This window comes from Jatropha curcas, chromosome 4, assembly GCF_041381405.1.
Source record: "Jatropha curcas cultivar XTBG-Jc1 chromosome 4, XTBG_Jcur_1.0, whole genome shotgun sequence".
In the NCBI taxonomy this organism is placed as follows: domain Eukaryota; kingdom Viridiplantae; phylum Streptophyta; class Magnoliopsida; order Malpighiales; family Euphorbiaceae; genus Jatropha; species Jatropha curcas.
In genome coordinates, this window is record NC_143154.1 from 32,113,396 (window position 1) to 32,122,744 (window position 9,349).

General features: G+C 34.0%; 1 long non-coding RNA gene and 1 other non-coding gene across 2 annotated transcripts; both read right to left on the reverse strand.

The window, feature by feature from the left end:
- Window positions 1-1,431: 1,431 nt before the first annotated feature.
- On the reverse strand, window positions 1,432-3,260 carry LOC105645583 (aldehyde oxidase GLOX1). Its single transcript, XR_016320556.1, has one exon. It is a non-coding gene; the product is annotated as an aldehyde oxidase GLOX1 (transcript).
- Window positions 3,261-4,861: 1,601 nt separating this feature from the next.
- On the reverse strand, window positions 4,862-8,459 carry LOC110010705 (uncharacterized). Its single transcript, XR_002285704.3, has 2 exons — window positions 7,743-8,459; window positions 4,862-5,276 (listed from the first exon to the last, which is right to left on the reverse strand). It is a non-coding gene; the product is annotated as an uncharacterized LOC110010705 (long non-coding RNA).
- Window positions 8,460-9,349: the final 890 nt, after the last annotated feature.

A 9,349-nucleotide genomic window follows, 5' to 3' on the forward strand; every position in this document is an offset into this window, starting at 1 on the left:
AGAGCTTTATGCTTCTTTTGGGTGTATATGATCAATCATCATATGTTGTCCCATTACTCTGTTTCTTCTAATTATAACTGTGCTTTCGTTCAAAGAATAGGGGGAAAAGATTCTTGTACAAAAGGAATTATGCGTACTAGGACATTATATATCCTTCAAAACAAACTAACAAATCAAAACAAACGTCAATGGAGAAGTAATCTTTTTAAATTTAGAAACATAAAGGGAAATAGTTGAAGAAAATAAAAAGGGATTCCTTTTTTTTTTTTTTTTTTTTTTTTTGTTACAACAGGGTAAGCAAGCTCCCAAACAAAACATGGTGCGGAAATACTAAAAAAGAAAAAAGAAAAACAAAAAAAAAAAAAACATGTGCGGATAACATCTGTGTCGTCGATCGTGAAGCATATGGTAAAGTCAAGTTTCCAAATTGTCAAAGTACAAATTGGTCAACGAAGAAGAGAAAGTCAAGAATATGGGCTTGTGGACTATCCTTGAGTTTATTTAACATTTTGCAGGCCCAACAGCTATGACCAAGAAATAGGAGATAGTGTTAATTATAATTCACATAATGTTTTTGTAACACATCCATTAAAAGTTACATTTTTGCACGATAAAGCATAATCCAGTAACAAATAAATGCAATCACGGAACCAGAAATTAAAGCTTAAAAAAGCTAAAAGAGTTTTCAAAAGTCAAAGAGTCTAAATTAAAAAAAATTTCTATTTTTGTAATTTTGTGGTGTAAATTTTTAAAGTAAATTTTAGATGACTTCATTGGTGAATACATGCATAATCTATTTATTCTTTTTGATTACTATTTAATTTCTTAATTGAGAAAGGTTATTCTTTTATGAATGCACCGTCCAATTCCAAATCTCTCTTTTTTCTAGAATGAGAGCGACGCAAAAAATATCCTATAATTTCAAAGAAAATTACTTTTCTTTGTTTTTTTTTTTGAATATGAATACAGAAAATTTTTTTCGTCTGTGCTAATTATGCAACGTTACATACTTTCAGAAGCATGTGGTATAAATAGTTGACTTAACGATTGGCGGCGACGATAATTAATGTCGTGAAAATTGAGCACTAAACAAGCAATGCCTCGTCAGATGATTACAACTTTTAACAGAGCTTAATAACGTGGGCCCAAACCCAAATGCAATCATAGCTTAGACAATTGCTCAGTTAAAGGTCTACCAACTGACCTCAATTTGAAATTTTTAGGGCAAATTTTTCTTCTTTGAAAAAACATTTTGATACTACAGTTTGAAGAATATAGTTTTATTTGAAATTTTTAGAAAAATTTTAAGTTATTTCTATCTAAATTGTCCCCTTCATTGGAGCTCAAAGAATATCTTATTTTTTTTATCCCAGAAGGAAAGATCATTATATTACAATGTCCAAATTAATATATTCGGAGAAGCAACAGAAATAATCTGTCAAATCCATTTCACATTTCAACTGTAGCTTGTCATTAACAATTCAATATTCATGTTCATAAGTAAGAGACCATTACAGGAATCTCATGCATGAAATCAAATTATCAACACCATACTCATAAATTCTAAATTCAAGGCAATCAACTACCCCCCTACTTGATATGGACCCACATGCCTCTACTTGGAACACCTTCATGGACCACAAACAACTGATAGTATCCCGGTGGTGCTAGTGCGCCGGTTACCGGAGTATTCACCTGAACAGAATATTTTCCGGTGCCCACCTTCTGTACACCATTATTGTCCAAAGCCAGAACCAACAACCTCTGGTTCATAGCAAAAGAATGGGTAGTGAAGGATGGAGCCACCATCGTCACATAAATTTTCTGTAAATTAACCATCTTTTCAGTCTTTGACTCAAAACCCATAGTAAATTTCTGCTTGTATCTAAGATTTGCCTCTGGATTTATCTCAGTAATTGCTGGCCTGGAAGTATTTGGGCTGAGATATGGAGGATAAAATGCTTCCAGGCTTAACTCTGTTGGATAAATTGCAGTGAAATTGTAATTTCTATTAGGATTACTGCCTCCGACCAAAACACGACCATCTGACAGCAAATGAGCAGCAGAATGATAGAGACGTGGAATTGGAGATGGACTCATTAGCTCAAACCTATTTGTAGGAATATTGGGTCTGTAAAGCACAGGATTTAGAACAGGTTCTCTTGCAGCATTCCAGCCGGCGGTTCCATTAGCAGCACCGTTAATGATAAGCACATCGCCTGTTGGTAACATTATCATGTCACCCATTACTCTTCTAACAGGCATTTCCTCCATTTCCCAAACGGGATTCTCTTTGTTTATCGCTATCCGACCGCAGGATTTTGAAGCAGCAATATAAATCCCTGCATTGGTCTGCTCATTTGAATCTGGCAATGTACCTCCGCAGATAACAACTTCTGCATTTGGGCTGCTGCTAAAATTGTTATGGAGTACCAAAGGAAGCAGAACTGAAGAGCCAGTGCTTGGATAGTTGCGCGAAATGCCTCCAGGCATTACAGGGTAGTTTTTGACTACTTTGTTATTGACATAATCTAGTAAAATTGCTCTGTCATTGGCAAAAATGAAGAGATTTCCATCAGGAGAGAGATGTAAGAAAGGGTACAAATTATTTGGAATCAAAGGAGAATATCTAGTTTCTTTCAGAAATGGAAGCTGGTAAAGTTTTTGATCATTAATAGAGCTTTTAGGGATAAATTCATAATTAAACTGATATCTCCCTCCAACAACAATAATTTTCCCATCTGGTAAAACTTGATTTGAAGCATACCATCGAGGTGAAATTAGACCATTTGGATCCTCCACCCAGTCGCAGTCAGCACACGGCTTAAACGTCCTAACTACCCTTTCCCCAAGTCCATATCCACCGCTCTGCATTAATGTACCGTCCGGAGACAATGATCCTGAAGAGCACCATGTGTCGGTGAGTATAGTGAGTGGTCGAACATTTCGGTTGAGGGGATCAAACTCAACAGAATGGGCAAAGCAATCATTGTTTTGTGACTCGCTAATGCATTTCCCTTCTGGTAGAGAAAGATTGGATGGTCCAAAATCTGTTCTATCGAAGGTAATTATCTTATCGTTGGGTACCAATTGCATGTGCATTGAGGAAATCCCAATGCTTCTCTTCAACAACTTCCATCTTCCTCTGTACAATGGATCTCCAATTGCTGAAATGAAGAGAGAAGCAGAGATTGCTAAGATTAAGATTGACAAGCTTTCCGCTTTCATTTTGATGATTTGTGTAAGCTGTGTGTGAAAAATTGCCTTAGTTATATTGACTTGGATCAACCGACAATTCGCATTAAAAGCACTACTACTAGCTAGGTACTGACATCACTAAATACTAATTATACTCGTTAATTAGTGAACAAAGTTTATTTTCTATATGACATATTTTGAAACAAGAAGAAATTTATGATTAATGGCAAGTGTCAGACATATGCTTAATACTGTTTAACGGGCGCAATTTATACTAGCTCTGGTTCTTAAAAAGCTTTGACCTTTCTATGGCAGGTTCAGACATGGCGTTAAAGCAGCTGTAAATGCATGAACAACCATGACAATTGATAATTTGCTTCTATTTATCAACAATGTGGCTTTGCTGGTGGATAGGGACAAGCAATGGTCTCATTTTCCTACAGTTATATTTATAGTATTATCAAGCGTTTTAGAGCCTAGGCTGGCATCAATCTTACGCAAAAATTGCTCATTTTTTGAATTTATATTCCTTCTTGTAAAATCAAAGTTCAGCTTTTTATTTTTGTGGAACTCGTCAATACATTATAATAAGTGGTTGAACTGTGCAATGCTGATGGGACTAAGAATACTGTTGGAGTGCATGTGAAAGTGATCGTCACTTGTTTACACTTTACATAATTCCGTCGGAGTTAAATTGAATCGAGTGTCGGTCACCGTCTCGGAATAGAGATTCAGTAAAAAATTGACTTTACATAATTCTGCCGGAGTTAAATTGAATCGAATCGAGTGTCGGTCACCGTCTCGGAATAGAGATTCAGTAAAAAATTGAAGAGCAAGATGACATTTATATTTATGTACAAGTCAGAAAATTTGCAAAAATACATATAATTTATCTGATTCATTAAATGTTCTTGAGCTATTATACATTATCCATTCCTATATATATACACACTCTAAATGACAAATGTTGGTGGTGCGGTGCGGTGGCCTCGTTGTTAATGATGGCGTCCATAGCACCGTGCTGCTTCTAAAGGTTGCATAGCATGGGCAAAATGTATGCAATCACGGTGGTTTGATGAAAGTCACAACCCATTTGTTTCTAACAAAATATATTCAAGATTATCTACTTCCTCCGTAACATTTTGTTTGCTTGTTATTATTTTTTTGACTGTCTCAAAATGTTTGCAAGCTTTCTAAATTTAGACATATAAATAATTATTTTTCGTATTATAACCTTTATGATTCTTCATTAAATGAAAGACTTTTATTAATTTTTTTAATAAGTTAAGGATAAAATAGCTTTTATTGACTAAATTCTTAATATGTGTGTTTTGTCAAACCATGCAAACAAAATGGGACGAATGAAATACTATTTATCACTTGAAAATTTCGAAGTACATCACGGTAATTTAGTTTGGGTGATGAAATTTAAATTATTTAGTGAATTTGTTAAAACCAAATCTTAATATTTTATATACGTACGGTTCTAATACAAATGAAGAACATTTTATAACGTAGGAGATGAATTAAATATATACAGTAGTTTTTAATTAATGAAACAATAATACCAGCACAAGATGATTTTTTTTTTAGAAAAATTTTTAAAAAGAATTCAGAACAAATTGAATAAAAAAAAAAAAGTGGGGGAGAGGAGAGAAAAAAATTAGAAACAAATAGAAACAGATTATTTACGTTAATGGGCTTTGAAGACACAAAAGACAGCACACAAATCAAGCCCAAAAAATTCCAAATACAGCCGCAACCTTATACATATACAGCCTTGAGGTGGGCCTTTGTTGTGTGAGTGGTCCAATATTTTGAAGAGATGGGCCTTGGCTGGAGCCCGATGATCACTGACTCCAAATTAATTAATTTAGAAAAATTATTCACAATTCACTCGTTCTTTACTCCCCTACTTCAAAGTTTTTTATGCCTGTTCTTGCAGGACTACTATTTACGAAAAACAACTGCTGAGCAGGAAACAGTTCATAAAACAAAACTGTAAGAAAAAAAAATTATTGTGTATATGCTAATATCTTCTTCTTCTTCTTCTTCTTCTTCTTCTTCTTCTTCTTCTTCTGTATAAATATCCCCACTCTAATCAGACTTGCTGACTTTTAGTTTTTTTTTTTTTTTTTTTTTTTTTTTTTTTTTTTTTTTTTTTTTGCCATTTCAATCTAGAAAACAGTTAAATTTTTCTAATGAGATTTTATGCAGCTTAACCTTAATATGCTAGCGAATAAGCCACAAGCAAAGTATTACAAAGCTAGCAAACAAACTGAGCAATAAAGGAATATGCTACTCATGGAGATTGTGGAGTCCAGAGATGTAATGCACTAGCTAAAGAAAGCAATGCATGAGCTCATGATGATTCTTTAACTTAATTAACAGTTTAAAATTTTTATTTTGTCCATTTTGCAGTTCACTACAAGGCATATATACATAATTTTAATTGTACAGTAAGTGCATTTCGGTAGTTGTAATTAGTGTTTTGATTTTCTCTATTCAACTGTTGTGTTTAACTTTCTTGATTTGTCCAATTTCAATTGACTTTGCCTGAGTTGTATTTTCTTGGAGTTGGTAAGATATTCAGATACTTCCTTACTAGAAATATAAAAAAATCATTCCTATGTGCTTTTTCTATCAAAAAGGAAAAATTAAATTGTTATCAACCAGCATATATACCCTTTCTTTATTTCTTAAGAGTGTGTATGTGATGGATTATAAATATGTGTAGGCATCCAAGGCCAGTAAAGCTTATTTTGTCCCTATCTCTCCATGTATAGATAGAAGCATTATTTCTAATTTTTTCCTGTATTGATTTCTTTTGGAGCACCAAAGTGACAAGGATCTACTCATCTCCTATATATCTATCTATCACAAGCAGTGTTTTTACTATAAGCTAGCTTGTTCTATTACAAGCAGCTAGACTACTATGGAGTTCATAATATTGTTTTGAAAAAAAAAAGGTACATTTGATCCTATTTCTAACTTTTGGGACATTTTTGGTCGATGCGAAAAGCTGATGCATTGACTTGTTAAAAGTTAGGTCAATAATTCAAGTAAAGTAGCAAACAAAGTGTAATCTCTCTTTCTTTTTCTTTTTGCTTTTCCTTTTTGGTTTTACATTTTTTCCTTTTAGAGAGGGGGAGAGAGGGTGCTTGGGGAAAGGAGGCGTAAAAAGGATTGCCTTATGAAGCAAGAGATGGAGGTGGTGGAGGTGTAAAGGGGATTGCCTTATGAAGCAAGAGAAGGAGGTGGAGGAGGGGCCATGCTCAGTTTATACTTTCTACTTTCTTCTGGTTAATTTATGAGCTAGACTGTTAGGGCAGAGGAATAAGGGCAACACAAAAAAAAGCTGGAAGATGACCAAGAAGAGTATAGGTGGGAAACAGTTAGACGCTGAGAACTAATTAAGCTTTAGAGTTGAGGAGGTGAAGTAAATGTGTTTGTTTTGATAGTGAAATAGGAGAAGGGTTGCATTCCAACTTCCACCACTTAAGCTGACAGAATTTGAGTATAGAATCTAAATAAGTTCTTGAAAATACAAAATACAAAAACTGGGTCTAACATAAGATATGACTGTGCCAAATAATAGAGAAATGATAGTGCACATTAATCACAGGTCAGGAATCCATGGCGTCAATGCTGATGTTGACTAAACTGTACAATAGTAAATAATGAGAGAGAGAGAGAGAGAGAGAGTCAGACCATTAAAGGCTTTCAGTGTTCCATATGGTTCAGACTCAGAAATTGATGACAGAATGAGTGAGAGAAGGCAGAAACAGACACAGGCAACTGTATAATTAAACAGGCATTGGCATGGCCCTGGCTTGTTCAGTATGGGTTTCTATTTAACTTTTTTTTTTTTTCATTATAGTTTCTTGGTTTGCTCTTCTTCTTTGATATATAGATGATACTACAGTAGTAGTATTTACTGTTAGAGAATCTAATGGAAAGTGTTCTTATAGAAACAAGATTAAAGCCAAGAACATATCAGTTTAGGTTGTCATGGCTCTAATATTAAAACACATCTATAACCATTTTTGGCCTTTTGAGTTACTATTAGTCTAATTAGGAAACTGTATATTGAAGCAGGAAACCCTAGAAACAGTGGTGTTAGGAGTTGGAAAAAGAAAAGAAGAAGAAAAGGCCAATTAAAGTGTAGATCAAGAAGGAGCAGAAACGGACAGAGAAGATTCTTGAAGCCATCATGAAAAAGATCAGTTCAATGATGAAGCTTAAAGAGTTGTATAGGCTGACAGAGAAACAAAAAACCACAATCCATGAAATTTAGGGATAAAAAATAAGTTGTAATGATGATCCTTTCCCTCTTTCAGTCAGAAAAGGAGAGGAAGATTAAAAAAAAAAAAAAAAGCAGTCAAAATCTTTCATCATTACACCAATCTGCTCTAGCCCAACAACCTTAAATTTTCATATGACTAAAAAACCCATGTGTATTAATCATTCCGAAATCAATTCAAACAAAAAAAAAAAAAGAAAAAGGAAAAACCAGACATAAGTATATACAAAAGAAAACTCACCTTTTTAAGATCAAGAACCTTCAAGGTTGTAAAGATGAACAGTTTGAAAGGAAGAAAGCAACAATTGGGGGGAATGAAGCCTGGTCCGACGTCACTAACACATGATCATCAGTGATACCTCAACAATTTGAAAAAGAAAATCAATTGAGATAAACTTGTAGATCTAGTTAGTGGCCTCGAGCCAGACAACATTCCCCTCAAAAGATATACAGCTTCTTCAGAACCCAATTGACAGAAGAACTTAAAAACCAAAACCGATTTTGATTTTGGAAGAGAGGGAGAGACAAATGAATGAGAAAAGAGCAAGCAAAACAAAGAGATAAAAAGGCTAGGAGGAGGAGAGATAAAGAGTGAAAAAGACAAACAAAGCAATAAAAGTAGCAGACCCCCCTGACCCTACATCTGGTCCTTGGGTTCCATAAAAAATGACATTCAATTCACCCCCCTTATTTTTCTCTCCCTCTTTCAATTACCATATCACTTTCATCTCTCTCTTCCTTCAGTTCCATGCAAGATACAAACACACTTACATACAGTATTTAGCCTCCTCACTTTCTTCTTTCCTCTTTACACGTTGAAACCAAATCCCATGTCTGCTTTAATTTTCTCATCATTACCTAATCACACCATCAGCATAAATTTTATTGTATATGACAGTGCAGTAATTAACGAGGTTCATTGCTAATTATATAAGCAGTTGCTGATAAAATTTACAAGTGCGTGCAGAGATATTTGTCTTAATCGTAACTAACCCATGTCACTATTGTTAACTTTAACTGCATTTTTTTTCAATTAAGAGTGATGAAAATGAGATTAATATATAATTGAATAAACACTTATGCCAGCCAAAAATGAGTCGTGGGATTAGTTGAGCTAATTCACCGGCCTAGCTACATGTATTGGAAAAAGATATTTTTATTTATTTATTTTTGGCAAAGGAAAGATAAAATAACATGGAAAGGGAAAGCCTCGTGGAGGCCAAAATTTTCACCACTTATTTCTAAGCTTGCGGGTTGTTTGAGACAAAGACAGACACAGAGAAAGAGAAAGACAGATAGACAGAAAAGATCAGTGGTCAGTTTACTGCTTCAAATTCAGCTGCTATTGGCTCCATCCATCACACATGGTCCTCTCCTTCCACATTAATTAATTTCCTTGTTTTCTCCAATATGAAAATTTATTTGAGGGAATTGAAATTTAAAAACCTGTGAATCAAAATAAATGAAAAATAGATGTTGTTTCAATAGAATGTGACCTCTCACATGTTAAAAGTTGCATCACAATAAATATAAGCACATGTTGGGCTCTTGCTTAGGTCATTATGAATTTGAATCTTGATTTTCTTATTCAATTTTTATGTTTCTTTCAACTGTTTGACCTACTCTTATTAATTCTTGCAACAAGCTTTGGAAATAGTAGCACCTTAGCTAGCTTGTTGCTTTTGGGGATTCAAGTTCAAAATAATCTTTTAATTCAGATTTCAAATTTGCTCATATCTTTATAATTTGGTTCTTCTTGGTGCTGCTTCTGGTTTTGTTTAATGGGTTTGTTAATTCCAAAAAACTAAAAATTAATTTGTTTTTTCATTTTGAAAAATCGATGTCAAT